Genomic DNA, 27962 nt, shown 5'->3' on the forward strand with positions numbered 1-27962 from the left:
AACAGGTGTTTATTTTTCAAACTTATGTACCTCAGGGTCACCAACAGACGTTCCTCAGCAGGAATTGCTCAACGTAGCTGTGTGTCCTGCCAGGTGATGGATCCTCCGACCTGTTGCAGCAAGTCATGGAAGCTCTGTTGCGACATTCTCTCATGTACTCAAAAAACTTCTCTGGGTTTTCATGCAGCTCTGTGTACAACGAGTGGTAGGCTCCACGGCTCTCTCGGACTTCAACGATGGGATGTTGCCAATAGTGACGATGACGTCTTCTCCGTCTTTCTCTTTTTCTTTCTTCTTCACAAACCATAGCAAAGGTATGAGACAATTTGAATGACAAATCAAGAAGAATCGTGAAGCTCTCCACATTAACAACCATCTTGAAGCTGGATACAGCAGCAAATGATGAGGATTGCATCTGTGCAGAGTGTATATATAGAAATCCCATGAGACACGCCCATTGGGTATCTGGTGTCATATCGAACGCATGCGCATAAACAATGCAAGCGCATGCAAAAATGCATACAAACGCATGAACACGCAGTGTTTTCTGCCTGTCATGTGTAAGATCATGCGGATAAAAAATGCTATGCTAACATGCGTTTGCTTGCGTTTTTTTCATGCGTTTGGGCATACAGATGATACGCTGCGCACCCAAAAGCAAATGTGAACCTAGCCTAAGGCGTCCGTAATTTTTTTGAAGCTGAAAAAACATTTATGCAGATTATTTTTATTGTAATTATAATAATTTTACTGTTTGCAATCAATGCAGCTCATGCCATCCTTTCAGAATTATGGACTGTAGACATATATCACTTACAGTGAAGGAAATAAGTATTTGATCCCTTACTGATTTTGTAAGTTTGCCAACTGACAAAGACATGAACAGTCTATAATTTTTAACATTGAGAGATACAATATCAAAAATAAAATCGAGAAAATCACTTTGTATAAATTATATAAATTTATTTGCATATTGCAGTGAGAAATAAGTGTTTGATCCCCTACCAACCATTAAGAGTTCTGGCTCCTACAGACCAGTTAGACGCTCCTAATCAAGTCGTTACCTGCATTAAAGACAGCTGTCATATAGTCACCTTTATAAAAGATTCCTGCCCACAGACTCAATTAATCAGTCAGATTCTAACCTCTCCAACATGGGCAGGACCAAAGAGCTTTATATCGATGTCAGGGACAAGATCATACACCTGCACAAAGCTGTAATGGGCGCTGGGTGAGAAGGAGACAACTGTTGGTGCAATAGTAAGAAAATGGAAGAAATACAAAATGACTGTCAATCGACATCGATCTGAGGCACCATGCAAAATCTCACCTGGTGGGGTATCCTTGATCATGAGGAAGGTGAGAGATCAGCCTAAAACTATACGGGAAACTTGATAATGATTTCATGGCAGTTGGGACCACAATCATCAAGAAAACCATTGGTAACACATTACGCCGGAAAGGTTTAAAATTCTGGAGTGCCCGCAAGGTCCCCCTGCTCAAGAAGGCACATGTGCAGGCCCGCCTGAAGTTTGCCAATGATCACCTGGATGATTCTGTGAGTGATTGGGAGAAGGTGCTCTGGTCAGATTAGACAAAAATTGAGCTCTTTGGCGTTAACTCAACTCGCCGTGTTTGGAGGAAGAGAAATGCTGCCTATGACTCAAAGAACACGGTCCCCACTGTAAAGCATGGAGGTGGAAACATTATGTTTTGGAGGTGTTTCTCTTCTAAGGGCACAGGACTACTTCACCGCATCAAAGGGAGAATGGATGGAGCCATGTACCATAAAAACCTGAGTGACAACCTCCTTCCCTCCGCCAGGACATTAAAAATGGATCGTGGCTGAGTCTTCCAGCAAGACAATGGCCCAAAACATACAGACAAGGCAACAAAGGAATGCCTCAAAGAGAAGTACATTAAGGTCATGGAGTGGCCTAGCCAGTCTCCAGACCTTAATCCCATAGAAAACTTATGGAGGGAGTTGAAGCTCCGAGTTGCCAAGCGACAGCCCCAAAATCTTAATGATTTAGAGATGACCTGCAAAGAGGAGTGGACCAAAATTCCTCCTGACATGTGCGCAAACCTCATCATCAACTACAAAAATGTCTGACTGTTGTGCTTGCCAACAAAAGTTTTGCCACCAAGTATTAAGTCTTGTTTACCAGAGGGATCAGAAACTTATTTCTCGCTGCATAATGCAGATAAATGTATATAATTTATACAATGTGATTTTCTGGATTTTATTTTTGATATTCTATCTCAATGTTAAAATTAACCTAATCTTAAAATTATAAAAATTATAGACCGTTCAAGTCTTTGTCAGTGGGCAAACTTGCAAAATCAGCAAGGGATCAAATAATTATTTCCTTCACAGTATAATCATAATGATTTATTATGGTTTTCCAATGTGTCCGTAAAAACTATTGTCCGTGATTTTTTTACAAGCTGTCCATAAAAATAAAAAGTAAAGTTTGCAACTCTGAGAATGGGTTGTTGCCCTTGTTTATTTGACCCACAACCTAATTGCCTGAAACATGTACAGTGCAGATATTGATAATGTAAATGGATAATGTCAAGTTCAAAAAGGAGCCGAAGAGTGAGTAGAAATCAATCATTTTAATGGTCAAGTTGTGATTCTGGTTTCCTAGCCTGTATATTACAATACTGTTCTATATAATTTATCAGTATACAATCAATATATTATGCTGTCGTGAGATCATGGCATACAGTACTTAAATAAAATATGCAGGTTAGCTTAAAATGTCACATCTACTGGTAGAAACTGAGGGCAAAATGCACCAGAATTCTGCTTGTCAGAATGATGCTCCATAGGTTGCAGTAGAGAATCTGCGGACATCGTGGGAACTCCATTTCGTTATGTCGGAGCTTTAGGGATATTTTTTTAATAAATGGGTAAACCAGGGAATGTGTGGGGAGTCTTTATTGAAATAAAGCATATTCTATGTGTGTTTTTTTGGATTACATGGTTAGCAATTTGGGTGTCTGAGAGATGCCTCTCTATTACTAACCCTGGGCTTGCTGCCAGCTGACATTACACAGTTGACATTAACCCCAAAAACTATTACCCCGATTGCCACCACACCAGGACAATCGGTAAAAGCCAAGGCTAAGCGCCAGGATTGGTGCATCTAATGGATGCAACATTTCTGAGGCATCTGAGGGCTGGTCTTATTAATCTGAGAAGGGGCCAATACCCATGGACCTTCCCAGACTATTAATATCAGCCCCCAGCTGTCTGCTTTGCATTAGCTGGTTATTAAAAATAGGAGGATGTGCATTTTTTAGGGTGCCCCCATTTTTAATAACCAGCTAAGGCAAAGCAGACAGCTGGGGGCTGATACTAATAGGCTGGGAAGGTCCATGGATATTGGCCCTTGCCCAGCATAATAAGACAATCTATCTCACAGCTATCTGCTTTCCCTTGACTGGTTATTACAAATAGGAGAGACCCCACAACATTTTTTTAGGGTCCCCCCATTTTTAATAATCAACAAAGCCAAAGAAGACAGCTGATGTTAATAGGCTGGGAAGCTCCATGGTTATTGTGCCCTTCCCAGCATAATAAGCCCAGCTCACAGCCAATGGGATCCTAACTTTTGTCCTGTAAAATGGGGGTAGTAAAGGGTAGACTTCTGCAAAAGTAAGCAAAATAGGAGTAAGAGCAGGACAATTTCCTTTCAAATAAATGTGGATAAGAATAAGACTTAAAATTACAGAGAATACAAAAAGTATACTAATAATATTGAATCAGGAGGAGGAGGTCCAAGTGGAGGAGGAGGTGGAGGTGGCCATTGCTGTGTAAGTGGAAGAGGTAAAGGAGAAGATATCCAACACAGTTTTTGCGTTTTGTTTGTTTTTAGGGAAATTATTTAAAAGAACACAGAATAAAAAAAAATAACAACCCAGAACCAGGAGGCAGAGGTCCAAGTGGAGGAGGAGGTGGAGTAGGTGGTGGAGGTAGACATGGCAGTATAGGAAGAAGAGGCAGAGGAAGAGGTATCCATCACTGTTTTTGTGTTTATTTTGTTTGTTTTTGGGGTTTTTTTTGTTCTTTTTAGGGAAAGATTTAAAACAACATAGAATAGAAAAAAATAAAATAAATAACAATCTAGAACCAGGAGGCAGAGGTCCAAGTGAAGGAGGTGGTGGTGGATGTGGCAGTATAGGTGGAAGAGGTGGGGGAGGAGGTATCCAATACTTTTTTTGTTTTGCTTTTTTGTTTGATTCTTTTTTTTTAAAGAGAAATTACTTAAAATAACAGAATGAAAAAATTAAAAAATAAAAATCTAGAAGCAGGAGGCAGCGTTCCAAGTGGAGGAGGTGGAGGGGGTGAAGGTTTAAGTGGTGGTGTAAGTGGAAGAGTGGGAGTAGGATATAGCCAACACTGTTTTTGTGTTGGTTTTTTTTTCTTTAGTTTTTTTGGAAAATTAAACGTGTGACAAATAGATCTGGGATCCACGCCTGGTTAATTTTAATGAATGTTAGCTTCCCCACATTGGCTGTGGACAGGCGGATGCGTCTATATGTGATCACATCCCCTGCCATGCTAAACACACATTCTGACAGTACCCTTGCCTTAGGGCGAGCCAGCACCTTCAAAGTATAAAGGGTAAGCTCAAGCCATGTCTCCAGTTTGGAGACCCAGAAGTTAAATGAGGCAGATTCATCACTTAGTACGTGGAGACATGTCAACATGTACTCTTCCACTTTGTTGTGGTAACGCTGCCTTCTTGCTAATATGGACTGTAGCAGATGGTGATGCTGGATGTTTTGGTGTGCTTAGGAAGTTTTTCCACATTTCGGTCATGCTAACCCTGCCTTTTGAGGTGGTGGCGGTGCATCAGCTGTGTTGGTGACTTCCTCTTCCTTTGCCTTGCTCTTCCACTGAGCCCCTGCTTTTAGATAGTGCCTCTTCCAATGTGTGCTTATATTCATGCATTTTCCTATCCCGTTTCAGTGACAGAAGTAAAGATGGCATTGTGTCCTGGTAGCGAGGATCCAGCAGGGTGGTCAACCTATAATAGGCACTGGTAACAATCCGGGCAACTCGGTGGCCATTGCACAGGCACAGCAGCATGTATTGGCTCACTTGTGCTAGTCTGTCCATAGGCAATGGCAAGCTGTCCTCGTTGGGAGGTGTATGGTCTGGGTCCTCTGTCTCACCCCAGCCATGCTCCAGTGATGCCTGTGAGCTGCTTTGAGTGCACCCTGCTGTGAACACAGCTCCTCATCATCATCCTCCAAAACTGCCTTCTGGCTGGATAGTAGTGTACCTGGCTGTTGTTGGTACAGTGACCCGCCCTCCGAGCCACATGTGGATGACAGGTCTGAAACTGTGTGAATGGTTCCAGTTCCTACTGCTTCTCTCTTTCCTAGTGGAGGTGGGGCATCCAAAGTCCAAGGGGGTAGAGAAGGTCAAGCTGAGTGCCACACTCCCTCTCGAATTGATCCCTGGGAAGAAGGTGGACGTCTGCTGCATTCACGGGGATGCTGAAGACTGTCCGGTGGCCAGAGTAGTCATTGAGACAGCCCAAGGTACTGAGTCCCATGAGGTCAGCATGGTCCAGGATTTATTGCACCCAATTATCATAGGCTGGGACTTTGTGTTTTTTTGGTACATGTGCGGGAGGGGCAAATACCGTGATTGCTCAGTTAAGAAACAGGCTTGCCCTAAAAAAATTTCACCAATGCCAGAGTTCAATGGGCTTCCCTTCTGTGTAATAGGAGTAGAGGAGAAGATAGTATCCCTTGAGGCAGACATCCCTGAGATATGGGTGACTAGAGAAAATTTGGGGATCACATAACATAGGGACCTAACTGTAAAATAAATGTTCAATAAGGTAACCATTAAAAAAAAAAGCATAGCACAGGAATGGGGATTTTTGGTACTGGGTTATACTAAGGTGAGGGAGGAGACAATGAAGAAATTGTTGGCACCAGGACCCTATAAACAAAGGGTGCTGGACATGGCCCATTCACATGTCTTGGGTGGCCATCTGGGAGTGGAGCAAAGGGTAATGCAGAGGTTTTATTGGCCAAGATGTCAAGTCCTGTCCCACCTGCCAGTTAACCACTACCATCTCTCACTTCCAAAATCCTCTCGCGCTGCTATCCATCAAGGCAAGGCAAGTGAGGGGCCTCATGGAGACTCCATGCTGGACATAGACAAAGAGACTTGGGAACAGGAGCCTATTCCCCATAAAAGCGTAATAGAGCACATGGCGAGTATGCAGGACCAGATCGTGGCTGTGATGCCGATTGTAAAGAAACATCTAGCGGATTCCCAGACACAGAAGAGCCAAGTGTACAATAGAAAGGCCAAAGACAGGTTCCTTAATAAACGGGATAGGGTACTATTTTTGCTGCCTATCGCAGAAAGTAAGCTTATGGCCAAAGTCGGAACGTTCATTACGATGTTGTAATAACTTCCGGAAATTGAATGAGGTGTAAAAATTTGACCTTTATCCAATGCCCCAGGTGGATGAGCTGATTGAGAGACTAGGGCAGACCCAATAGTCCACAATGCTCGATTGGTTACTGGCAGGTGCCTCTGACAGAGTCAGCAAAAGGAAAGATCGCCTTCGTTACACTGTAGGGTCTTTATCACTATGTCGTCTTTCTTTTTGGGTTACATGGGACCCGGCCACCTCCCAGATGCTGATGGACATAGTTTTACAATCCCAACAGAAGTATGCATTGGTGTATTTGGATGATAATATCATCTTTAGTACCAACTGGCATACCCACTTGTCAAAGGTGCAAGTGGTAGTGAATTCACTCTGAGCCGCGTGCTTGAAAAAAATGTGCAATAGGTCTTGAGTGAGCCCGATACTTAGGGTACGTGACTGGCAGTGGGGTAATCAAATTCAAAATATTTCAAAACTGGCCACAGCATCTTACTACAAAACAGATAATAGCGTCCCTCGGCATTACTTGGTATTACTGACGATTTATATCTAATTTGTCCAATCTCTTAAATGGAATTAAATCAGTCATGGATCAGTAGAACCCTCAGGTGGAGAAAGCATTCCACTCCATAAAGTTGGTGTTATGTGGACAGCCTGTAATCACCAGCCCCAACTTCAAGAAAGGCTTTATCATGCAAACAGGTGCTTTCTGAGGTTGGTCTTGGAGCGGGTCTGTCACATGAGGTAAACGGAGACGAACATCCAGTCACCTACTTTAGTAGGAAACTTACCCCTGAAGAAAAAATTATAACATACTGGAGGAGTACTAGGCCATTAAGTAGCTCTTGGAGTCCCCATGTTATTTACTCTGGCAACAGTTTCGCTTGGTAACAGAACATTCCCTCTTTGCCTGGATGAGAAATGCCAAGGAGAGGAATGCTTGAGTCACCAAAACTTTTATTTCTCGGTGAAACATCAAGCTCGGAAGGCGCAATGAAATGCAGATGCCCTATCCCGGGCACCCTAGATGGTAAAAGGTGTTCAACTCACCAAGTTTGAACAGAGGCAGTGAGAGGAATCATACGCGAGGTTCGTTATGAGCCCAAAGGATGTGCATAGAAACATTCTAATCCCGATACAGAGTAATTACAGCCACAGCTGTGGTTATAATGCAAAATAAAAGAGATTGTGGATTTGGTCAAACTATTTGACCAAGTCATATTTAGGAAAACCTGACATGGGCTTTTATTTTTGGATAGATCTGTGGGAAGGTAGTGGGATTGATCTCTGCCTCTATTCCGGGTCTTGGAAGTGGCCTATGTGAACAATTCCCATTTAAACTTTGCGTTAAGGTTTAAGGGGTGGCGATATTGGTTTTCAAGCATCAGAGCAGGACCTCTGTGTAGGACAGGCCTATGTGAGACTGAACATAGGCCAGAGCAAGAGAAAGCAAAGACACTGATGCATCCAACAGTGATACAGTTGTGCAGTCGCCCATGGCAATGGATTGAGACGGACTATTAAAGACAATCCAGCTGCGAACCGGAGGATAATGTTTGAGTGTTATTTTCTAAGTTGCCAAATATAAAGATATTTAAATTGAACTATCCTGCCTCACTGCCATACTTTTGTGAAATACGCTGCCTTATAATACTGTATATATACATATATGTGTGTATATATATTCAAAAGTGTACAAGGGGTTATTACAGTACAAATAATGTTAACTCCTCCTTTACGCATGACTAAGTCTTCATAGATTAGATTCCAGTTATGACTGACAATGTCAATAAACAGAAATGATTCATTTTTACAGCTCACTTGAACATGTGAATGATAAGGGCATAATGAGTAAGGTGCATAAGGGGTGCAGAACTAGGGGTTAAATTCAGAACTCATTAGTCATTGTGGTTAATATCAGATTGTCTGTATTCCTTCAAAAGCCACAAGCAAAGACAACAATGCAGCATGTGAATGTGTACTGATCCCACGGTTATAATGTATGCTAGGTAAGACCAGCGGTCTCAAACAAGTCATGTTTACTAAGCACTGCCATTACTGTTGCTATTTTACTATTACTATTTTTACTCTTTTTTTTATTCTCAGCAGGAAAAAAGAGAATGTATTTGAAAACATATGGTAACATGACTTTGGTGGCTCTCATATGATTATTTTTGAGTAATTGCATTAAAAAGAATGATGTATGCTCAACACCGGTTATATGAAGCCACATTTTTCTTCAATAACAAATGCATCATTTTGTGGCATATGATATTCTCTACCAACATGCTGGCATGCTACTAAGCGGTTTGGCAGTACTAATAATTAATAATGCCCAATGATGCCTTCTTGCATATCGTATTTTCTATTGCTGTTTGGATGGAGGATACTTTTGTCGATGGGAGATCTATTTGCAATGTTTGTTCTCCTGGACTAAATTTACCTCTTAGAAAATAGCATAATCAAAGATACTTAATAATAATAATCTTTATTTTTATATAGAGCTAACATATTCCGCAGCGCTTTACATTTTTGCACACATCATCATCACTGTCCCCGATGGGGCTCACAATCTAAATACTTGATGAAAGACACTGATTTATGCTGTCATATTTTGGCTTTGTGCCTCAGTGGAATGAGGATGAATTTTACAATAACAATTGAGAGAAGACATTCACATTGCCTAGATGTGATCTGTGGTGACATGCCACTAATATTTCCAATATCTTCCTTCTGCCCTTGTACTCACGTGTAGCTAACACCACCCAAGGTTAAATTTTCACATGAACAGATATCTTGTGTTCATTGATTCATCTGAAGGCAAAATCTATGAATAAAATATTTCAGCATATTATAGCTCCTTACTGTTAGTAACCAAAATGGCAAACATATTTTGGCTACTACGTGAGCTAAAAGCATAAAATTATGAAACCAATGTATTCATGAGGCGTGCACTCTCTGTCTCTCGCCATTCATCGGGGTGGTAATTGATAGGATGCAGTGCATACGTGCTTAGATAGCACAGCACAAAAGTCCCAAATTTAATTTCAAGGACAAAAACTCAAAAAATACGTTTAAACCACAGAAAAGAGGAAGGGAGTCTATAAACTACCACCAAAGAGTATAATCCATAAATATAGAATTTTATTGAATAATTCACAATCTAAAATAGGTAATACCACACTGCTGGACTCCAATTAAACAGGAGCAAGTGTTATCAATAAAATACAACACAGTATAGTGCCAACATACGCAGTATAGTGCAGTCCCCCCACATACACAGCATAGTGCAGTCCCCGCGCGCACAGTATAATGCAGTCCCCCACACACACAGTATAATGCAGTCACCCCACACACAGTATAGTGCAGCAGACACACACACAATACTTACCTCTACTTCTTGGTCCCCCGCTGCTCTGGCTTCTGCAAAGTGTCTCATCAGCTCCACTGCTGGCACATGCTGAGGCAGAGGGCGAGTGATGGGAGAGGGAGTGTCGTCGCTCTCTTCTCCTTCACTGCTTTCAACTGTATCGGCATCTAGGATGCCAATAAGTTGAATTCGGGATGCGAGGAAGGGGGTGGCGATGGGCCCCTCTTACTCACGGGCCCCATAGCGTCCATGTGGTGTGCCACTATTAGCGGTACACCACTGGCTGGGGGCCCCAGGAGGAGCGGGGCCCTGGTCTGCCTGCTCCTAATGCCGGCCCTGCACAGCATGATACCCCGATAGTGAATTCATCCCCCACAATTTCATTCCGTAATCCCCTCAACATGCACACTATGATGACTCCATAGTTTCTCCAGCTAAGTATGTTGCTGCCACAGTAACCCTATCACATTATGATGCTGCCTCAGTGACCCCAACACAAAATAAAGTCTCCACAGTGACTCCAAACACAGTATAATGCCTCCCACAGCATGATGCCCCCCACACAGTATGTCCCGATAGTTCCTCCACACACAATATCATGGCCATCATTGCCACCACACAGTATCTTGACCCCCACAGCCCACAATGCAGTTTCATGGTCCCACAGCACTATACACAGAATGCTGGCCCCCAGAACCTCCACACACTATGATAGCACCTCCCCCTGGACCCACACAGTATGATGCCCCACTATAGCCATCCATACAATATAATGCCCCTAAGGTCCCACACACAATATGGTGCCCCCACAGCTTCCAACATACAGCATAATGTCCACCATAGTCCCCCTTATACAGCATGATGGCCCCACAGCCCACCACACATATGTTTCCACAACCCCCACACACTGTTTCATGGCTCCACAATAACCTTACATGATATAATCCTCCACAGCCCTCTATATAGTATGATGGCCCCCACAATTCCCCACATAATTTCTGATGGCTACAACAGTCCATGACACACAGTGTGATGCCTCCACAGTATGATGGCACAACTGAATCCCTTACAGAATGATGCCCCCACAGTCCCTACCACATAGTGTGGTGCCCCCCACAGTCCTCCAGTCAGAGTTTGATGTATCCACATAGTATGAAATACCCACAGCCCCTCACACAGTATGATCCCCTTCATACAGTTTGATATCCCTTACAGCTCCCACAAAGTATGGTGTCCCCCACAGTTACTCAAAGCACAGAATAAAGTTCTCCACAGCCCCCCCACACACAGTTTGATGGTCCTACAGCTTACCATACAGTACGATACCCCCACAAGGACTTACATTTTAAAAAATAATTAATTAGTACTGATCTAGCTGTCGTCACCCATTGCTTCAGTCTGTGCTGTTCTTTGACTGAGGCTCGATACTCAGCAAGTGCAATCTTTTGACAACATTGCATCTGCAGTGTGAAGTACCACATGATTAAAAATAAAGCTGGCATTAAATTTTAAAAAATGTACTGATTTATATTGATATTCTCTCTGCATATTCAAATAATATCTTTGGAACATGATTTATACAGATTTGTATCTATCTATCTAATGTCACAATAGAATATTGCTCAAGCCATGGCCATATCTGATGTGTTAGATACAAAGCTTTTCTTACATTTCTTGTAACACACTTGTACATGATCCGCAGATCATGGGCAACAGTTGACAAAACTTTAAAGGAATAAATAATTACTATTGTTTTCAAAGCTTACATTTTATGGTATGTCTGGTAATAGCCTTGTAATAGTTTTGTTATTTATAAACTTCCAGGACATGCTCTAGTCAATTTAAAATTTAGTGGTCATTGCTAAATCACTGTATCATAGCACCGCAGGTTCGAAATGGAATTAGCAAGTGTCCCGTAAAATAGGTAGGTAAAATTTCTTCACTAAAGCCTTTCCATATACTTTATGGAATAAAACAGAAGTCTTTTTTTAAGACAGGTTCTTTTGAGCTACCCTCAGTATTAAGAGTTGAAATGCCTAGATATGACCAAGTGAAAACCTAGTGTATTGTACCACGTCACCGATAGTAGATAGAGGTATCTGGAGCTAAGAAGCCACCTTCAGGAGGCTAGATATTGACTCTAGCCAATGTTTGGGGAGCACTGCTGACACATCTATAGCCATTGGAATATCACACCAGTGCTCACAAGTAATTAGGATCATAATATATCTAAATGGCTTTAGGTTTCCATACATTTTAGCTTTTGACATTTCTGTCCCACTCCTACTTAAACCAAATAACCCTTTTATCACTACTACCAGAAAACTGTGTTAGACACATTATTTTATAATATACATCGGTCACATCGATGATCTTTTGTACAAACTCACATAACTGATCAAGAAGAGGATAGGCAGCTTTAGTGATTGAGCTTGTACTGTACTCTATGTCTACGTTCTGACTTTCATGTACTTTTGGACAATTGCTTGAGGCATTTTTGGAGTTAACTTTTGAACCACAATATGTCAGATAAAGGAAATACTAAACCACGTTTTCATTTCACCCTATACATGGCCTCTTAAATATTGCTTTGATCTTCTGTAGTCTAACGCACAACCCAACACATGACGTTAAGTGTCTCTGACACAATTCGAGTTTTTTGGAAATGCATCCATTCCATTTCTCATGTCATGTGAGCAACCAAAGGGCATTTTCAAAGGAGACTGAAAAGTAAAAAGGCTTAAGTTGCAAAGTGATTTTTAGTTGCAAAACAAATAGTTACAATTGGGAAATTTCACAGTTTGAATGTTGACGTATTGACATGCACTCAAGAGCAGTAGCCTCAAAATGGTCGTCTTTTCCTGTTGTGGGTCCTCAGCTATCTGATTTGTTTGGAAACACAAAACAGGACGTATTGTAGCTCTCAATGAGGCTAATATCAGATATTTTTACACTTTCTCAATTTTTTTTTTTTTGTTTACGGAAAATTCCACACTCAGTGATGTATTAGTCAGTACTGATGATATAGTTCAATCCTATAGTTTACTTCACAGCTTTCTTATCTACTCGCTTGCATACAATATAGAGAAAAGTATTAGGATGCACCTGTTAAAGTGGTTATGTCAATTTTTACATAAGCTGTGCTAAGACTGTGGCCGCCCGGTCCCCTGTTACTGCTAGGACTGTGGCCGCCTGGTCCCCCACTACTGCTAGGACTGTGGCCGCCCGCTCGTTTTTTCCCTTGTATCTCCTACAGCTCCTGTCTTCCCTATCTGCTCCTGGTGGTCTTCTGTCTCCGTTGATCCCTCTGTCCTTGGACCCTGCCCTTCGACTTCAGCTCCTCTCCTGTCCTGTTTCATCTGTGTTCCATTTGGTTCCTTCTCATCCATCCATCTAGTTCCCCCGGTCCACACTATTATTGTTATTTTGTTATCCTACTTCCCTACGAGCCGCCCTCCTGGTACCAGCTCAGGGTTGGACTGGACCACCAGAGAACCGGAGAATCCTCCGGTGGGCCCTGACTTCTTCAGGAGAGTTCATAGCGCAAACATTGCAGCTGTTATTGGCCCCTTGAGTGGGGGAAAAAGATGGGCCTTCAGGATCAAATCCTCTGGTGGGCCCCATGTTCTTCAGTCTGACACTGTGCCAGCTGTTGAGGTATTTGAGTTCCCTGGGTCTGCCCCTAACAATCCCTATATAGGGGTCAGTTTCACCTGGATTGCTCACCTAGGGGAGGTTCGGTACCATGACCCAGAGGGTCCACTCTAGGAAGCTTGTCTCTCCAAGGTGTTTCCAGGCCGTTTGTAAAAACAAGCAAATTTGCAATTTACTTCTTATTAAAAATCTTCTTCATTCTGAAGAACTGAGAGATTATCAATTTCATAGTGTACAATTTGTGTTTCCTATGTTACCTGCCCCCTGCAATCGCAGAGTCACAAGTCACCTAGGTAAGTAGCTTTCGCTGCTTGCCAGCTCTATACTTTTCAGCCTTTTTGTGGCACTCTGAACCTGACCAGAACTCTGGATCTGACCACCAGCACTTCTCCCGTGTTACAGAGGGAAAGCCGCCTCTGCTACCAACCATGACTTTGACTACAACTATGACTTTGGTTGAAACTGTCAATCTTCAGGAACATAACTCCTACAACAAAGCAGGAAGCTGAGTGGAAGAGGAGCAGTGCGCTCCTGAAGATAGGACATTACAACAACCTATTCATTATTGAATTTGGGCTTTTAATTTAGTCTCATTGCCACAGGTGTATAAAATCCAGCTCCTAGCCTTGAAGTCTACTCTTACTAACTTTTGTGAAAGAATGGGTTATTGTAAGGAACTCACGGAATTCGAATCTGACACTAATAGGATGCTAGTTTTGTATCTAGTCAGTTCATAAAATGTCTTCCCTCCTAAATATTCCATGATCCACTGTGAGTTTTATCATTGAGAAGTGGAAGCATTTAGGAACCACCACAACTCAGCCATGAAGTGGTAAACCTTGTAAAGTTACATAGTTACACGTGTTGCCAAGTACTGTTTCGCTTAGTGCATAGTAGTCGTTAACTCTGCTGACTCAATAATTGCAGAGTTCCAAAGCTCTGCCATTAATATCAGTACAAAAATTGTGTACCGGGAGCTTCTTGACATGGGTCTCCATGGTTGAATAGCTTCATGCAAGCTTTACATCACCAAGCAAAATTCCAAAGATCAGATGAAGTGGTGTAAAGCGTGCCACCACTGGACTATGGATATATGGAAATGATTCGCCCCCAGAGGCCGTGGGGTACTCGGTGCCGGGCCTGTTGATTACAATGGGAGATGTCACAGTGGCAGTGACCCAGCCCGTGGCCTCAGGCGGTCAATGTAAAAGGGGTAGAGTGATGAGCATAAAGTTGTTGAGATGATTCGTGACGCCACCTGTGGTTTCTGGTCAGTTTGACAAGCGCTGCAGGGTTGCTTCTCTGGGACGGATGGTTTGGTGCAGCAATGATGTTGAAGCTCCCCACAGGTGGAGCTGTAGTCCCAGGGCAGTGTAGATGAGGTTGGCAAGTGGGGAGATGATGTAAAGAAGCAGATGTAGCAGAGCCGGGTGTAAGGCGCAAGAATAAGTGGAGGACACGAGGGCATGTAGTTCCAAAGCTTTACTCACAGTCTGTTGCGCATACAGGTGCCCACTTCGGTGCCGTGTCCTCCAGGTCAGGGGCTCAGCCAACTCCCAGGCAAGGTAAAGTACACTTTTCCAGCACTCCTCCAACATGTACCTTCTCTGAACGTCTCCACACTAGCTCCTAATCTGAAGTACTTGTAGTTGCGTATTAAACTCATGTTCCTCCTTCTTGATGTTACTTAGAACTCTACTTGCACGGCAGTCAGCTGTAGCCTGCTTCAGGGACTCCTTGCTATCAAGTCCCGGCTCACTCACGTTGCTGTTCTGCCCCCAAGTCTTAGGTGGGAATAAAGTGGTGACAACTTCTATTCCTCCGGTGTCTGCTGCAGGAACATCAGTATCCATACAACCTCGGGGACCAGACCCTGGCCATGCGCTTCGAACTTGAGGATGGGCTCTGCTCTGACCCTAGTCCTTAGTTCTCTTCTTCTCCTTACGTTCCATACTAAACTATCTTCCCTCTGAAGAGTCAGGCTTTCTATGGCTCTTTCCTGTGCCAGCAGCTCCAGGTCACAGGAGTCTGCTGCAGCACTTCCTTCACTCCATCCCTCTCAGGGGATCTTCTTTCACAGACTGACCTTTTCCTAATATTCTCCTGCTCTCTTGTGCAGTCTAAGCTCCACCCACCTCCCAGCACTTTTCGTGTTCCAAGCTGGGAGCCACCAAAGGTGCTTTGCTACACTACTATGTTGTGTGGGATGCAGGTGTTGGAGTGTGGTCAGGTGCCTCCACCTTACCTGGATAGTGGGGTACCACACCTCAGGAGGAGGTGCAGTACCTCTGTGGCGACTGAACCCTCAGGGGCGCTACAGAAACGCATTCTACGGAGTGATGAATCATTCTGTGTCTTGCAGTCTAATGGACAATTTTGAATTTGGCAAATGCCAGGAGAAAATTAACTACCTCCCTCTATTGTGTCAAACTGTAAAGTTTGGTGAAGGAGGGATAATGCTATGGAGTGCTTTTCAGGGTTTTTTAGGTCCCTTAGTTCCAGAAAATGGAAATCTTAATGCATCAGCAATTGTCCATACATTTTGTTCAGTACTATGCTTCCAATCGGAAAGATTTGGAGAAGACCCTTTACTGTTCTAGCATGGCTCTGCCTCAGTGCACACAGCAAGGTTCATAAATGCATGACTGAAAACTGTGGAGCAGAGGCGCACATAGCTCGATTAAAAAAACAGACACAAAGCTCCTGTTTTCATGATTGGTGAAGGTCCTAACGGATACATGTGGATACGTAACTGTTGTTCCGGGTCCAACCATTTTAGTTATCATTAATTCAATATTAAAGTAACTTTTATTCTTCCTCATGTGATTAATAAGAAATACTTTTTGGATAACGTAAAATAACCTGGAACAGACTACAAATGCGCTGTACGTTCCCTGAGAACACAGCATGCCAGATATTGTATCATGCTCCCTATGGTTTACATCTGCTGCATTGTCCAAATGTTAGGGCACATAACCTTTTGTCCTCACATGTGACTCCGATTATTAAGTCATTATCAGCACTATTATTCATGAAGTGTATTGTACTATACAAACGTTTCTCATTTAGAGTTCATTTTATTATTAAAGTAGTAACAGGCAGGTGGGACATATAGCAGGAAGAGAGTCATAAAGGCATCAGTCCAGATAAGTGTCAGAAATGCTTTATTGTTATCTAGAAAAGCAGCTTTTGTTGTTTTCGTTGGTGTTGATTTGAAATGTATCCTCATATTCATCAGCAGACTGAAGCCTCTAGTTTTGTATGCCAAAACCAAAAGTGAAACATATAGAAAGAAAAGCTGGAATGGAAATTCTTACCATACCTCTATGTTTAGGACTTAATGTTGGTTTTGGCTTCCAAATGGCCCCCTTCAAATATTCATAATATTGGCATATTTAGCATAAATATTATAGCTGAAAGTTTACTAACAAAAAATAGCAGCATCGCAAATTTCTATGTTACTGTTAGTTTGGGTTATAAGTCCCGGACCAGGACTTGCATCTGGTTACTGACTGGCATAAACTGAATTTATAGTCTGTTAATGTGTTGACTCTTGGCCCACATTCACATTAGATGGCCGACTGCCATTTCAACTGTCTCTCCCATACACAGAATTACTCCTCTGTTCCCTATGACATAGATGTCGACAGTCATCTCTGCTGGTAGCTTATCTCTGGGAGAACAAAGAAATTGGCAATCCAAGATCGGACATGTCCGATTGACATCTCCCCAACAAACATTTGGTAGGTGCCCACCTACGCATTGGAGAGTCGGCCACGCATTGGAGACTCGGAGGGTGCAGTTGAAATTAGTCTTATGTGTATGGGGGAAGCCTTAAGTAAATACAGTATTTTAAAAGCTACAGTGCCTTGCAAAAGTATTCGGTCCCCTGGAACTTTTCAACCTTTTACCACATATCATGCTTCAAACATAAAGATACCAAATGTAAATTTTTGGTGAAGAATCAACAACAAGTGGAACACAATTGTGGATTTGAACGAAATGTATTGGTTATTTTAAATTTTTGTGGAAATGCAAAAAATGAAAAGTGGGGCGTGCAATATTATTCGGCCACTTTACTTTCAGTGCAGCAAACTCAATCCAGAAGTTGATTGTGGATCTCTGAATGATCCAATGTTATCCTAAATAACTAATAATGATAAATATAATCCACCTATGAGAAGCCATTTCTCAAAAATATCCATAAAAAGTGTCATTTAAAGTTTGCAACAAGCCACCTGGGAGACACACCAAACATGTGGAAGAAGGTGCTCTGGTCAGATGAAACCAAAATCAAACTTTTTGGTAACCATGCCAAATCATATGTTTGGCGTAAAGGCAGCACAGCTCATCACCCTGACCACACCATCACCACTGTCAAACATGGTGGTGGCAGCATCATGGTTTGGGCCTGCTTTTCTTCAGCAGGGACAGGGAAGATGGTTAACATTGATTGGAAGATGGATGGAGCCAAATACAGGACCATTCTTGAAATAAACCAGTTGGAATCTGCAAAAGACCTGAGACTGGGACGGAGATTTGTCTTCCAACAAGACAATGATCCCAAACATAAAGCAAAATCTACAATGGAATGGTTCACAAATAAATGTATCCAGGTGTTAGAATGGCCAAGTCAAAGTCCAGGCCTGAATCCAATCGAGAATCTGTGGAAAGAGCTGAAAACTGCTGTTCACAAACGATCTCCATCAAAGCTCACTGAGCGCGAGCTGTTTGCCAAGGAAGAATGGGCAAGAATTTCAGTCTCTCGATGTACAAAACTGATAGAGACATACCCCAAGCGACTTGCAGCTGTAATCGCAGCAAAAGGTGGCGCAACAAAGTATTAAGTTAAAGGGGCCGAATAATATTGCACGCCCCACTTTTCAGTTTTTGACTTTCCACAAAAATTTAAAATAACCAATAAATTTCGTTCAACTTCACAATTGTGCCCCACTTGTTGTTGATTCTTCACCAAAAAATTACATTTGGTATCTTTATGTTTGAAGCATGATATGTGGGAAAAGGTTGAAAAGTTTCAGGGGGCCGAATACTTTCGCAAGGCACTGTATTTACATTGGTTCTTGAAAGTTTGTAAACCCTTCATAATCTCCTATATTTCTGTATAAATTTGACCTAAAACTACATCAGATTTTCCTACAAGTAGAAAAGAGAAGCAAGTAAGACAAATGAGACAACTCTTCTTTGTATGTGGCTCAATATGCTTCCATACATTGGTTGTGAAGATCAGACTTTGATAGATGACTATTCTTTTAACCCCTTCCTGACATCAGATGTACTATCCCGTCCATGGGACCCGGGCCCCTATGCCCATGGATGGGATAGTACGTCTACCGCGATCAGCGGCGCCCAAATGGTGAGCGCCGCTGATCGAGGCCGGGTGTCAGCTGATTATCACAGCTGATACCCGGCACAATGTGTCAGGGGTGGTCACAGACCGCCCCCGACACGTTAACCCCTTGCACACCGCGATCAAACATGATCGCGGTGTACCGGGGGTTAAAGGGAAGCATCGGCAGGGAGGGGGCTCCCTCCGTGCTTCCCTGAGCCCCCCACGGCAGCGCAATGTGCAGCGCTGCTGCCGGGGGCTCCTTTCCTGCAGGCCCCCGAATCCAAGATGGCGACGGGGGCCTTCGGGGTCCTGCAGGAAGCTGGCTTCCTCAGTGCCTGCAAAGCGCAGGCATGAGGAAGCCTTGTGCACTGCCTGTGACAGATTGCTGATCTGTCACAGTGATCTGTGATGTGACAGATCAGTGATCTGTCACAGATCAGCGATCTGTCTCAGAACAGTGATGTCCCACCTGGGACTATTTAATAAATTAAAAAAAAATAAAAAAAAAGTGTTAAAATAATTTTAAAAAAATCGCCAAATAGATTACAAAAAAAAAAAATATTCCCCCAAATAAATCAATTTTTTGAAAATAAAAAAAAACAAACAATAAAAGTACACATATTAGGTATCGCTGCGTCCGTAACGACCCGCCCTATAAAACTGTCCCATTAGTTAACCCCTTTAGCGATTTATTATCATACCGCCAAACAAAAAGTGTAATAACGCGTGATCAAAAAGACGCATATGAATATCCATGGTACCGCTGAAAACGTCATCTTGTCCCGCAAAAAATGAGCTGCCACACAGCATCATCAGCGAAAAAATATAAAAGTTATAGCTCGCAGAATAAAGCAATGCAAAAATAATTATTTTTTATATAAAATAGTTTTCATTGCATAAAACCGACAAAACATAAAAAAACGACCTAAATGAGGTATCGCTGTAACCGTACTGACCCGAAGAATAAAACTGCTTTATCAATTTTACCGCACGCGGAACGGTGTAAACGCACCCCCCCAAAAGAAATTCATGAAACGCTGGTTTTTGTTCATTCTGCGTCCCAAAAATCGGAATAAAAAGCGATCAAAAAATGTAACGTGCCCAAAAATGGTACCAATAAAAACGTCAACTCGTCCCGCAAAAAATAAGACCTCACATGACTCGGTGGGTCAAAATACGGAAAAATTATAGCTCTCAATATGTGGTGATGCAAAAACTATTTTTACAATAAAAAGCGTCTTTTAGCGTGCGACAGCTGCCAAATATAAAAACCCGCCATAAATAGTAAATCAAACCCCCCTTTATCACCCCCTTAGTTAGGGAAAAATAATAAAATAAAAAAAATGTATTTATTTCCATTTTTCCATTACGGTTAGGGTTAGGGTCAGGGTTAGGGTTAGGGCTAGGGTTAGGGCTAGGGTTAGGGCTAGGGCTAAGATTAGGGTTAGGGGTGTGTTGGGGTTCGGGTTGGAGTTAGAATTGGGGGTTTCCACTGTTTGGGCACATCAGGGGCTCTCCAAATGCAACATGGCGTCTGATTTCAATTCCAGCCAATTCTGAGTTGAAAAAGTCAAATGGTGCTCCTTCCCTTCCAAGCTCTGACATGCGCCCAAACAGTGTTTTACCCCCACATGTAGGGTATCAGCCTACTCAGGACAAATTGCAAAACGATTTTTGGGGTCCAATTTCTCCTGTTACCCTTAGGAAAATAAAAAATTGGGGGCAAAAATATCATTTTTGTGGAAAAAAATGATTTTTTTATTTTCACGTCCGAGCGTTATAAACTTCTGTGAAGCACTTGGGGGTTCAAAGTGCTCACCACACATCTAGATAAGTTCCGTGGGGGGTCTAGTGTCCAAAATGGGGTCACTTGTGGGGAGTTTCAATAGTTTAGGTACATCAGGGGCTCTCCAAACGCACATGACACCCGCAGACCATTCCATCAAAGTCTGCATTCCAAAACGTCACTACTTCCCTTCCGAACCCCGACGTGTGTCCATACAGTAGTTTTCTCCCACATATGGGGCGTCAGCGTACTCAGGACAAATTGGACAACAACTTTTGGGGTTCAATTTTTCCTGTTACCCTTGGGAAAATAAAAAAATTGGGGACTAATTGATCATGTTTGTGGAAAAAATACGATTTTTTTATTTTCATGCCCGGGCATTATAAACTTCTGTGAAGCCCTTGGGGGTTCAAAGTGCTCACCTCACATCTAGATAAGTTCCTTAGGGGGTCTAGTTTTCAAAATGGGGTCATTTGTGGGGGGTTTCCACTGTTTAGGTACATTAGGGGCTCTCCAAAGGCAACATGACACCCGCAGACCATTCCATCAAAGTCTGCATTCCAAAACGTCACTACTTCCCTTCCGAGCCCTGACGTGTGTCCATACAGTAGTTTTCTCCCACATATGGGGCGTCAGCGTACTCAGGACAAATTGGACAACAACTTTTGGGGTTCAATTTCTCCTGTTACCCTTGGGAAAATAAAAAAATTGGGGACTAATTGATCATGTTTGTGGAAAAAATATGATTTTTTTATTTTCATTCCCGGGCATTATAAACTTCTGTGAAGCCCATGGGGGTTCAAAGTGCTCACCTCACATCTAGATACGTTCCTTAGGGGGTCTAGTTTTGAAAATGGGGTCATTTGTGGGGGGTTTCCACTGTTTAGGTACATTAGGGGCTCTCCAAAGGCAACATGACACCCGCAGACCATTCCATCAAAGTCTGCATTCCAAAACGTCACTACTTCCCTTCCGAGCCCCGACGTGTACCCATACAGTAGTTTTCTCCCACATATGGGGTATTAGCATACTCAGGACAAATTGGACAACAACTTTTGGGGTCCAATTTCTCCTGGTACCCTTGGGAAAATAAAAAAATGGTGACTAAAAGAACATGTTTGTGGAAAAAATACAAATTTTTTATTTTCACGCCCGGGCGTTATAAACTTCTGTGAAGCACTGGGGGGTTCAAAGTGCTCACCACACATCTAGATAAGTTCCTTGGGGGGTCTAGTTTACAAAATGGTGTCATTTGTGGGGGGTTTCCACTGTTTAGGTACATCAGGGGTTTTCCAATCGCGACATGGTGTCCGATCTCAATTCCAGCCAAAAACGTCAAATGGCGCTGCTTCCCTTCCGAGCTCTGCCATGCGCCCAAATAGTGGTTTACTCCCACATGTGGGGTATCAGCGTACTCAGGACAAATTGCACAATAACTTTTAGGGTCCTGTTACCCTTGGAAAAATAAAAATTGAGGGTGAAAAGATCATTTTTGTGGAAAAAATATGATTTTTTAATTGTACGGCTTTATGTTATAAACTTCTGTGAAGCCCTTGGGGGTTCAAAGTTCTCACCACACATCTAGATAAGTTCCTTAGGGGGTCTAGTTTCCAAAATGGTGTCATTTGTGGGGGGTTTCCACTGTTTTGGTACATCAGGGGTTTTCCAATCGCGACATGGTGTCCAATCTCAATTCCAGCCAAAAACGTCAAATGGCGCTGCTTCCCTTCCGAGCTCTGCCATGCGCCCAAATAGTGGTTTACCCCCACATGTGGGGTATCAGCGTACTCAGGACAAATTGCACAACAACTTTTAGGGTCCTGTTACCCTTGGAAAAATAAGAATTGAGGGTGAAACGATCATTTTTGTGGAAAAAATATGATTTTTTAATTGTACGGCTTTATGTTATAAACTTCTGTGAAGCCCTTGGGGGTTCAAAGTTCTCACCACACATCTAGATAAGTTCCTTAGGGGGTCTAGTTTCCAAAATGGTGTCATTTGTGGGGGGTTTCCACTGTTTTGGTACATCAGGGGTTTTCCAATCGCAACATGATGTCCGATCTCAATTCCAGCCAAAAACGTCAAATGGCGCTGCTTCCCTTCCAAGCTCTGCCATGCGCCCAAATAGTGGTTTACCCCCACATGTGGGGTATCAGCGTACTTAGGACAAATTGCACAATAACTTTTAGGGTCCTGTTACCCTTGGGAAAATAAAAATTGGGGTGAAAAGATCATTTTGTGGAAAAAATATGATTTTTTAATTGTACCGCTGTAAGTTATAAACTTCTGTAAAGCCCTTGTGGGTTCAAAGTTCTCATCACATATCTAGATAAGTTCCTTGGGGGGTCTAGTTTCCAAAATGGGGTCACTTGTAGGGGGTTTCCACTGTTTAGGTACATCAGGGACTCTCCAAACGTGACATGGCGTCCGATCTGAATTCCAGACAATTTTGCATTGAAAAAGTCAAATGGCGCTCCTTCCATTCTGAGCTCTGCCATGCGCCGAAACAGTCATTCCCCCCCCACATATCAGGTATCAGCGTACTCAGAACAAATTGCATAATAACTTTTGCAGTCCAATTTCTCCTGTTACCCTTGGTAAAATAAAAAAAATTGAACCTGAAGTATTTTTTTTGTGAAAAAAAGTTAGATGTTCATTTTTTTTAAAATATTCAAAAAAATTCCTGTGACGCACCTAAAGGGTTAATAAACTTCTTGAATGTGGTTTTGAGCACCTTAAGGGGTGCAGTTTTTAGAATAGTGTCACTTTTGGGTATTTTCTATCATATAGACCCCTCAAAGTGGCTTCAAATGTGATGTGGTCTGTAAAAATAAAATGGTGTTGTAAAAATGAGAAATCGCTGGTCAACTTTTAACCCTTATAACTTCCTAACAAAAAAAAATTTTGGTTCCAAAATTGTGCTGATGTAAAGTAAACATGTGGGAAATGTTAGTTATCAAGTTTTTTGGGTGCCATATCTCTGTGATTTAAGGGCATAAAAATTCAAAGTTGGAAAATTGCAAAATTTTCAAAATTTTCGCCAAATTTCCGTTTTTCTCACAAATAAACGCAAGTTATTTGAATGAAATTTTACCACTAACATGAAGTACAATATGTCACGAGAAAACAATGTCAGAATCACCAGGATCCATGGAAGCGTTCCAGAGTTATGACCTCATAAAGGTACAGTGGTCAGAATTGTAAAAATTGGCCCGGTCATGAACGTGCAAACCACCCTTGGGGGTGAAGGGGTTAAACATGTCACCCACTGACACCTGATTTTTATCCCATTGATTGGAAACTCCAGACTATAAATTTACCTTCAAATTATCTGTTAAATTCTATAGATTCACGTATTTACAGACGTGATATTGGAGCATTTTCCTCATTTTAAAAAGTTTAATCTTTTTGACTCATGTTTTTTTCTTTATCTACTTTTAGGTCTAAGGTTTAGGACAAGTTGAGGCAAGGGGCTGCAAAAATAGGATGTATAAAGAAGAAGAAATATGAACAATGGATGAAGATAATGGAAAGGCCTTCCTGAAAAGTTATTTTTTGCTTACGACAGTCCTAATATTTTGAATGATGGACAATGATCAATGAGATTTCCATTCTCTACTCAACCCAAGAGAACAGGCCCCAACCACAGAGCTTCGAGCTGATGATCTAGCCAACTACTTCAAAGAAAAAATTGACCAGATCCAACAGGAAATTATCTCCCAATCACCTCATACCATGCACTGTCCTCCCTCCCACACTGCATCTAGCTCACTCTCTGATTTTGAACCAGTCACAGAAGAAGAAGTAAGCAGGCTCCTTGCATCTTCTCGCCCAACCACTTGCACCAGTGACCCCATTCTATCACTTCTCCTCCAGTCCCTTTCCCCTGCTGTCACCACTCACCTATCTAAAATAATTAATCTCTCTCTCTCTTCTGGCATCTTTCCCTCCTCATTTAAGCATGCCATCATACATCCACTACTTAAAAAAACCATCCCTCGACCAAAACTGTGCCGCTAACTATAGACTTGTCTCTAATCTTCCCTTCATCTCTAAACTCCTGGAATGCCTGGTCCACTCCCGTCTTATTCGCTATCTCTTTGACAACTCTCTTCTCGACCCTCTCCAATCCAGTTTACGCTCTTTACACTCTACTGAAACTGCCCACACTAAAGTCTCTAATGATCTACTAACAGCTAAATCAAATGGTCATTACTCCACGCTAATTCTCTTGGATCTCTCTGCAGCATTCAACACTGTGGATCATCAGCTCCTCCTCACTATGCTCCATTCCATTGGCCTCAAGGACACAGTTCTCTCTTGGTTCTCCTCCTATCTCTCTGACCGCTCCTTTACTGTATCTTTTGCTGGTTCCTCCTCCTCTCATCTTCCTCTTACTGTTGGGGTTCCTCAAGGATCAGTCCTAGGCCCCCACCTCTTCTCTTTGTACACTGCCCCTATTGGTCAAACAATCAGTAGATTTGGTTTCCAGTACCATCTCTATGGTGATGACACCCAATTATACGCTTCTTCTCCTGACATCAGGCTTGCCTTTCTAGAAAACACCAGCATTGTCTAAACGCTGTGTCTAACATCATGTCCTCACTATATCTAGAACTGAACCTGTCAAAGACTGAACTCCTTGTGTTTCCTCCCGCTACTAATGCACCTATACCCGACATTGCCATTTCCGTGTGTGGTTCCACTATTACTCCGCAGCAACATGCCCGCTGTCTTGGGGTCATACTTGACTCTGAGCTTTCCTTTGCCCCCCATATCCGATCACTGGCTCGCTCTTGTTATCTGCACCTCAAAAACATTTCTAGAATTCGACCTTTTCTTACTTTTGACTCCGCAAAAACTCTTACTGTTTCTCTTATTCATCCTCGTCTCGACTATTGTAGCTCTCTTTTGATCGGTCTCCCTCTTACTAAACTCTCCCCCCTCCAATCTATCTTGAATGCTGCAGCCAGGATCATATTCCTCGCCAATCGTTACACCGATGCCTCTACCTTGTGCCAGTCATTACACTGGCTACCCATCCACTCCAGAATCCAGTAAAAACTTATTACCCTCACCCACAAAGCTCTCCATGGCTCAGCACCCCCCTACATCCCCTGCCTTATTTCAGTATACCATCCTACCCGCGCCCTTCGTTCTGCTGAAGACCTGAGGTTAGCATCCTCAATAATAAGAACCTCCCACTCCTGTCTTCAAGACTATACACGTGCTGCACCAATTCTTTGGAATGCACTTCCCAGGTCAATACGATTAGTTTCCAATTTCTACAATTTTAGGCGTGCCCTGAAAACGCATTTATTCAGACTGGCCTACCGCCTCAACACATTAACCTAATCTATCCCTGTGTGGCACAGTCAAAAGTTTTACCATAACCAGGTTTCCCGCTCATGTTCCCACATGCTTTATGCATCTCTTAGCCCTCTGTGTCCGTACTGTTACACACTTAACATTATGGCTGGTCCATACAATCAGGGCAATTGTTACCACCCACCTCTTGTGTCTACCTTTTTTCTCATAGATTGTAAGCTTGCGAGCAGGGTCCTCATTCCTCTTGGTATTGTGGCCAACACCTGCATCCCACACAACATAGTAGTGTAGCAAAGCACCTTTGGTGGCTCCCTGCTTGGAACACGAAGAGTGCTGGGAGGTGGGTGGAGCTTAGTCTGCACAAGAGAGTGGGAGATTATTAGGACTAGGTCAGTCTGTGAGAGGAGATCCCCTGAGTGGGATGGATGGAAAGAGGTGCTGCAGCAGTCTCCTGTGACCTGGAGCTGCTGGCATGGGAAGGAGATATAGAAAGCCTGATTCTCCATAAGAAAGATTGATTTCTACAGAACATGAGGAGAAGAAGAGAACTAAGGACTAGGGTCAGAGCAGGGCCCTTCCTCAAGTTCTAAGCGCATGGCCGGGGTCCAGTCCCCGAGGTTTTATGGATACTAATGGTCCTGCAGCAGACACGGGAGGAATAGAAATTGTGACCACTTTATTCCCACACAAGACTGGGAGGCACAACAGCAACGTGAGTGAGCCGGGACTTGGTAGCAAGGAGTCCCCGAAGCAGGCTACAGCTGTCTGCCGTACAAGTAGAGATCAAAGGAACATCTTAAAGGAGGAACTTGGGTTCAACACACAACCACAAGTACTTCATTACAAGCGCTAGAAAGGAGACCTTCAGAGAAGGCATATGTTGGCGGAGTGTTGGAACGGAGTACTTTATCTTGCCTGGAGGTTGGCTGGGCCCTTGACCTGGAGGACACAGCACCAAGGCGGGCACCTGTATGCACAACAGACTGTGAGTAAAGCTTTGGAACTACATGCCCTGGTGTCCTCCGCTTATTCCTGCGCCAACCCACTCAGCACTGCTACATCTCTGTGCTTAACACTGCACCATTACGCTCTCCTCACTATCTCTCTATCTACACTGCCCTGGGACTACAGCCCTACCTGTGGAGGGTCACAACATCATTGCTGCACCACACCATCTGTCCCAGAGGATCTGTCTGCAGCGTCGGCTTAACATCTTCATTGCCGAACACCACAGTGGGTGTCACAAATCATCCATTTATAAATTTTAACCATCATCCACACGTTTAACATTGTCCCTTTTACAATGAACGCCCAGGGCCACGGACCGGTCCACAGCTACCGTGACATCTCCCATTGAAACCCACGGGCCCGGCTCCGAGTACCCCGCCGCCCTGGGTGATGGCGATCCATTTTCTGTTACGATCTATGTGATTATTGGTATGCTGTAATGTCTATCGTCTGTACAAGTCCCCTCTGAAATGTAAAGTGCTGCGGAATATGTCTGCGCTATAGAAATAAAATGTATTATTATTAATGTGCCTGAGAGTGCATGGTACTATAGTGTACCTGTAAATCTTTTGTAGACAGGAATAATAGGGTCTTGTTATAATTGAGGAAGGTAGATTCTTACTGTTAAATTCTTAAAATCATTATTTTGCGTCTTGGCACAAATACTGGAATGATGAATGGTTCATGATCATGACCAAAAAACACTGGCCCAAAAACTACACACCGCACCATATTGTGTCCAGCCTAATGTGGCTTGTGAAAGTATTTACCTCCTTTGGCATTTTTTGTGTTTTGTTACCTTACAACCTGGAATTTCATTGTTTGTTTTTTTGAGGGTTTGTATCAGTTGATGTGAAGAACATGCCTACATATGTGAACATTTGTTTTTCTTTTTTTATTGTGAAGCAAACAACAAATAGGACAAAATAACTGAAAACTTCAGTGTGCATAAGTATTCACGCCACTAAAGTCAGTACTTTGAAGATCCTGCTTTTGCAGCAATTACAGCTGTAAGTCACTTTGGATAAGTCTCTA

At 42.7% G+C, this 27962-nt stretch overlaps 1 long non-coding RNA gene across 1 annotated transcript; it reads left to right on the forward strand.

Annotated features, from left to right (window-relative positions):
* The first annotated feature begins 8366 nt into the window (after window positions 1-8366).
* On the forward strand, window positions 8367-27453 carry LOC141089017 (uncharacterized). Its single transcript, XR_012232136.1, has 2 exons — window positions 8367-8440; window positions 24033-27453. It is a non-coding gene; the product is annotated as an uncharacterized lncRNA (long non-coding RNA).
* The last annotated feature ends 509 nt before the right edge of the window (window positions 27454-27962 follow it).

This window comes from Dendrobates tinctorius, unplaced genomic scaffold, assembly GCF_039654945.1.
Source record: "Dendrobates tinctorius isolate UK_male_01 unplaced genomic scaffold, ASM3965494v1 ptg000043l, whole genome shotgun sequence".
Lineage (NCBI taxonomy): Eukaryota > Metazoa > Chordata > Amphibia > Anura > Dendrobatidae > Dendrobates > Dendrobates tinctorius.